The 6842-nt window shown below is 35.6% G+C and overlaps 1 long non-coding RNA gene across 1 annotated transcript; it reads left to right on the forward strand.

The window, feature by feature from the left end:
* The first annotated feature begins 363 nt into the window (after nucleotides 1–363).
* LOC135323661 (uncharacterized) lies at nucleotides 364–5313 on the forward strand. The gene is made up of 3 exons (XR_010385139.1): nucleotides 364–514; nucleotides 2983–3069; nucleotides 5228–5313. It is a non-coding gene; the product is annotated as an uncharacterized LOC135323661 (long non-coding RNA).
* The last annotated feature ends 1529 nt before the right edge of the window (nucleotides 5314–6842 follow it).

Genomic DNA, 6842 nt, shown 5'->3' on the forward strand with positions numbered 1-6842 from the left:
CCTTGGATAGGGGAACATGCAATAGGTATATATATGTATATATACTAGAATGGCCTCATCACTATTGATTGTAATAAGTAAGTCACTTGAGGTAGGACAGAAATAAGATCAGGCCCATTTTACCACTGCAGAGTTGAGTCAGGAGAGGTAATGGGGCTTGTCGCAGCTGTGAAGAGCTGGCCCATCCTGAGGTATGCTCTGTGCTGAGAAATGCCCCTTTCCGAGGTGTTTGGGTTGTATTGTCAGGAGAATCGGATAGGCGACGCGCGGAATCATCCGAATTAGAAGTCTGTATTCCTTGGTGAGTGGCAGTCCTCTGAATTCCCTTCCCTTCTGCTTGCTTCCTCCTGATTTAGCGCACCCGTTCACCTTGGTGGCTGCTGTGATTTACTTTCACCCCTTTCTTGCATGCTTTGATCCAAGGAGCAGCCTGGCAGAGAGACGCAACTGGAGAGAGAGTCATCACAGTGCAAAATACGTGGTTCTTGAAATCATGCTAGGAGTTTAACGTGAGGTAAGTAACAGACCTGGACTTGTATGACAACCAGGCCTTGGTCTGTTTTCCTTTACCCCTTGATTGTTAACATCCAAACGAGAATGTGACCTCTGTGAAATGACTTAAGAGATCCAAATCTAGCCTCTATTGGGCAGGTATCCAGACTGCAGAAGTGAGGGAAAAAAACACAAACATTTACATAGGATTCTTTTAAATTATTTTGTAACAATGAACTGAAGTTAGTTAATTTTTTTAAACTTTAACTGGGTCAACAGATTAAAAGATCAAACATTTCTATTTAAATCTTTACCTAAATTTACCACCCTGGAAGTTCTGGATTTAGATATCTAAGTTTTGCCATCAAGTGCATAATATTTAAATCAAAGGTAATACAACCATTGATCTGCAGTAAGACAATATTAATATTAACATATAGCTTTTATAATTAACTTGCTGCCAGATGAAAGGGAACACTAGGGCCTTTTAGCACTGGTGATTAAAGTGAATGTAAACCTTTGAAAGCCAGATTTGCATGTACAACATGTTGCACTAATTCCAGCAGATGACTTGGAAATGGTTAGTGTGTTTGGAGTCACATTGTAAAGTTTTGGAGAAAAGACTTACTGACTTGTAGAGGAAATATCTGATCTCTGTTAGAATGTGGAAAATTTTAATAGTGTAAAATGTACCAGACTCATATTTTAGCTTAATTTAAGTTTTCTTGCAGGTCTTTTTTTTAGCAAAAATTAGTACGCTATTTCCACTGTCACATAGAATTTGAGCACTGTCACTGGTGCTCAGATTTAGATCAGGTTATGTCAAGTTGGGCACCTCTGTTTAACTACTACTTGTGAAGGGGATGAAGCCAAATACTTTGCTTTGGACTTTTACTATGCCAGAGTGATGCTTTCGCTCCTGTTTTCAAATTATGCTTTTGTAGAAATAGAGAACTCGAGACTTGAAAAAAAGATCCAATTTCAGGTTGAAAATTTGAAACGATGAATTTGCTTGTATCATTTGAGCTATCTCAGCACATCAAGTATGCAAAATGGTGATTTTGAAGGAAAAAGAGACAGTTTACTGTCTGGACAATTACTCCCAAAGTCAACAGAAATTAAGGGCCTAACTGTCTTCTGCACTTGTTTGATGAAAGGCTAGGGATATAAATTCCAGTAGCCTTTTCTTGTAACAAGTTCTAATGCTGTGAGGGGCCCATATGTGAATCTAGAATGTTTGTGCACCTTATCTTTGAAAATGAAGTTAACACCTGTGTTTGCATGGATTTCAGGGGCTTTGGATCCAGCCCAGTCACTATATTGCTCCTTTTTGATCCCTAGCCTTGTAACACTCAGTAAAGTAAAATGAAATGAGACCCTTTATTTGCAGTTCACACTAGTTGTGGATTGAAGAAACCTTCTGCTACTGAGCGAATGCACTTCCCTCTCTTCCCAAAATACTTTATGCTGCATCAACTATAGTCTGTCATCCTGCAGGCAGCAGAAAGCTGTCCTAAAAAGTACAAAGCTGGCATAAACTCCCTATTATTTACTCTGGTATGTTGAAAATCAGTCACAACTTATCCAAATAAAAATAATGCCATTGGGTTCATCTGACAAAGCGTACGTTCAGTGTTAATGACCATGGAGCCATGGTTGCAATGATTTTGTGTGACTTTGTATAAACCATTTAACTGCTCCCTGAAATGATTATAAAGGCTTTCCTGATTCCCAGGTGCAGTTTGAGGCTTAATTAACTAATGCCTGCAAAGCACTTTAAGATTTTAGATGAAAAGTATCACAGAAGAGCAAATATCATTATAAATGAAATATTTTGAGGGAAAAACTTTGAGCAGTGATTGAACTTTATTTGTATCTAGAGTATTCAACCTGTGCTGGGTGAGGACATACTTACTGCCAAAGGATATTTGTGGTTATATTGATGCAATGGCATGGTTTGCATGTTTACAAGCTATCTTATCTCTCTGTTCTACAGGAATAATTGAAAAGCCTAATATTGGACTCAAAACATAATTTGACATCATACTGAAACACTCTCAAAGGAATTTTCCTTCCAGCAGTGAATTTTCATAGTGATTATAAATTAGTCAAGTTATTTACATCTTTCACTCTCACTTCACTTAATGATAGTCAAATAAAAAAAACCCCTGCAAACTATTTTTCCTAATGTTTGATTTTCTCTGTATAATTATGCCCTAAAGGCTAGTTCTTTATACTCAGTCTAAAGCCCTTGATGAATGCAGAAAGGACAAAAAGGGGAAGAAAATATCCAAATCTTTATCATGGACTTTGCTTTTCAAAAAAGACGTATGCTGTCTTCATGTCATTCTTTTTCCTTGCTCTGATGGCTCTTCTGTTTTTTAAAGAGCGAGGTGATATCCTGAGGCTGGATGTCGTCTGGCCTTTCGGGATTAAAAATAAAAATTGAGTAGTAATTCCCTTATCCATCCTTATTACCAAATTTTTCAGGAGCAGAAATAATTCCTGCTGAATCATCAGGACCCTTTCATCTTTGCCTGATCTGCATGTTTACAATTACAAGGAAGCCAGAAACATGTAAGTATATGAAATGGAGAAAAATAGCAATATACTTCAAAATGAATCTACATGTGCTAATTATTAACTTTTCCTTGTTTTTTAAATCCAGTGAGAATTTCTCAACCATTATTAAAAAAAAAAAAAAAAAATTCACCTAACCTAACTAATTTTTCCCTTAGTGAAAATTCTATCACAATTTTCACTCTCGTTAATGGTACCAACAGTAACAGTTACTGTTTGTTAGATATCCTTTGATTTCTCATTATTTTCAGTTCAGGATGTCATTCTACTTGTACTGATTCATTGTATTTTTCCCTATGCAAAATAAGCACAAAATGAAGAGCTAAATAGAATTCTACATTTTCGAGTTCAGAAAAGCAGTAAGGAAAACAGGGTTTGCCCATCTTTTTAAGGGCTTCTGTATATCTGAAAGCATCTTGTTTGTCACTCGTGCTGCTCGTACTGCAATAGCATAAGACGTGCATAAGGAGCAAAGAGACTGGTAAATTCATGCCATCATCTTCCTAGTGCATTAAGATCCTCTTGCATGAAAAACATTATAAAATATAATGTATGATTAATACATTCTGTATACATATACTTCTAAGCCTCCTCATAAATCCTCCATTCTTAGAAGAAGCTAACATTTAAGAGACATTTGTAGTGTTGTCTGTTCAGGTTTTCTTAAATAGCACCAATGAGTTCCATAAGACTAAGTGGAAAATAATTATAACCTCACCAATATTTTAAAAATCTCATTACACTTTTTCTTTTCTTAAGATAAGTGATTTACAGAACAATAATTAAATGTCAGGAAGTGAATCACAGATGAGATACTGACATTTGATGGTGTTTTGTAAACAGACTAAATGAGTCCAGAGAGAAGTGGAAACTATTGATGTTTCCATAAAAAAATCTCCACAGAGCCTCTGGAAGGAGGATATGTTATTGAATGTAAATACAGGAGCCTGACCAAGGAGGACTGTAATCTATTAGGGAAAGGAAGTGGTTTTGATTCTCACTAATTTAAATGCGAAACTCAAGAGACTATTTCCCACCAGCCATCATCGCTTATAAAATAAGGATTATTTGCCCCCTTTCTCTCTCATCAGAGAAATCAGTGTGATTTTGCATCCCACGAATTTTGTGAAATAAGCAGTTAAGAGAATTTGAAAATTTCCACTTCTTTGTGATCTGCTTAGTAAAAAATCCATGTTCCAAACCAGTGTCAACAAAATGGACAGATGGGAGGGGAAGCTGGAAAGCTTTAAGAATTACTGATTGCTTTTTAAAAGTATATCAGCCATATGCACTTTATAAGAACTAAAATGTATATATGTTCTTAGCTTTTCTTTCCTATACTACCAAGTAGACAGAACTACATGGCTTCTTAGAGACCTTGGTTCTACTGCTGGTTTTCTGCCTGTAAAAGTTGAAATTAAACTGAAAAGCAAGGCAAGTGATAGAAAGACAACTTGAAACAACGAGGTTTACCTGTATTGTTTAGTGGCTAGCTAAGACCAGAGTTAGGTAAAGAACATGATTCTTGATTCCTTGATCACATTAAAGGAGGAAAATTAACTTTACCATATGAAAAAAAAATACAAATAAAACTCTGGTACAGAAAAACACACACAAATATGGGTAAAGTAATAAAAGAGGAGAAATGAAAGAAGCAAAAACTAGCATAATAAAATTGCAGCAGGAGGTCAAAATGTTGAAAAATAGTTAAGTAAAATAGTACGTGTTAGCAAATAGAATATGATCACATCTTGAAAGTACAGAATAAATGATGTAATAGAAAAAATATTGTCAAAAGAAATAAATTGTGAAAAACAATAAACATTCTACATTAAAATTATTAAAAAATAGCAAGGGAAGAACATGAAAGATGTAATAAAATAATAAAGTGTATTTTAACAGACTACAGTTTGGAAGAAACAAAACAATACGAGAAATGTATAGTGTGTGAAAGAAGAGGGTGACAAATGTTTAAGGAAGTAGTGGTGTGGGGTTTTTGTTTGTTTGTTTGTTTTTACATAATTACAGCAATTACTTCCCTGGGAAAAAAGAGCAATGGTTAATGAGCCGCAAGAGTGAGAAGGAAAAATAACTTTTTACTTGTTTCTCTCCTCCATCTCTTAATTTCGATTGTTTCCATCCCGGCACAACAAAGAAGAACCATTAGAGAATTCCCAATATGGCAGTGTGCAGGAACATCTCTGGACCATTGTGTCCACAGTGGCACAGGAGAACAACCTTCTCCAGGTACACTTCCCCCTACCCCGTTATGCACTGTATCTGCAGGGAAGAATTATGCAGACTTGTACAACAGTCAAGAACTGCCCTACTTTAGGCAGGATTTAACTGACATTTGAGGTACTATTGAATCTTTTTACTACTGCAAGAGTAATTCAAAAAACAATTCTCCTTGGTGTCAGTGAAATTTGTACAGCATTGTAGTGATAGCAAATATATCTACTGTCACAATAATATGTTTATATGTTGTCCAAGTAGTTCTTAGAGAATTCAGAACTGATTCAAATAAGTCCTTCTTCCAGAACTTCATGTATTATGATTTTGAAGGAGAAACCTCATAAATTTTAGCACAAAATCAGTCATTAGCTTGTCTGAAAAGGCTTATTCAAGTTTTTACTGATAGTTAGTTTTTGTGGTCATTGTTATATTTTTATCTATTAAGCCACTGTGCGGGATGCACAAAGAAGATGCTGCCTGAACTGAAGAACTAAACAATCTAAACCGAACACACAGTGTGTCAGTTGTTACTTTGACATGCATTCAGCAAATACTGTATGACAGCACAACAGGAATGTAAGGATTTGATTAATTATATGGAGTAATCTAATTGACTGAATTATTATTTTATATTAAGTTAGTGTAGCAAGTAGATTTGATAATGAAGATGTATTTTTCCCATTCCGACATCTATACTATAGATTCTGCAGTGCAATGCAATGTGTAATCAGTAGGCAAATAGGTCCTTTTGAAGACATTCCCTGAGAAAAATGAAATAGAGGGCACTGAAAATTCTGAATTAAGTCACTCTTTTAGCAAATAGTTCCTTAGGAATTAAGAGAAAACAGTGAGGAGTGCGTATTGAATGTATTGGCACAGCTCTAGAATGATGAGACTTAATTAAATGTTTAAAGAGTGAACTTCAATGCCTTTCCTGAATTAAGCCTTGAAAAGTGAGAAGGACCCTGTGTCCTCAGAAGCCTCTGGCTCAACCACAGAATTAATCTGAGGGCCTGGCTAGTTTCAGATACACAATGACAGCTACACACACAGGTTTAGGCACATGCGTAAAACAAAGAACATATTTTTGTGCATGTTGAATTACATCCTTTATCTTACATACCTTAGATAATGTGAAAAAGAGAGAAGATGGTTTTCTTTATGCTATCAGTCTGTTTTGTCTGTTTAGATGTAAGCTTTTATTATGAGTTTATGCAATATGCAGTACAATAAAGCCCTGGGCTAGGATGTTCAGCTGTTGCTGTTTAACAAAAAAAAAAAAAAAAAAAAAAAAGAAGAAGAAGAATATTTCATGCTACTTTTCATCCAAGCAATGCTATTTTTTCTTTTACAAAAAGCTTAAATTAATAAGGCTTATGTGCAGCTGTAATGGAAACGATGTGGTCATGCATCTTAAGTGGATTGAAACAGGGAGCAACATTCTCCGTGTCCTGAATGTTTCAAATTCACCGATGAATTGTGGCAGATGCCTGCATCCTTGCACTTCTTTGATCACAAACAGAGTTGAACATGGC

This window comes from Dromaius novaehollandiae, chromosome 26 (genome assembly GCF_036370855.1).
Source record: "Dromaius novaehollandiae isolate bDroNov1 chromosome 26, bDroNov1.hap1, whole genome shotgun sequence".
In the NCBI taxonomy this organism is placed as follows: Eukaryota; Metazoa; Chordata; class Aves; order Casuariiformes; family Dromaiidae; genus Dromaius; species Dromaius novaehollandiae.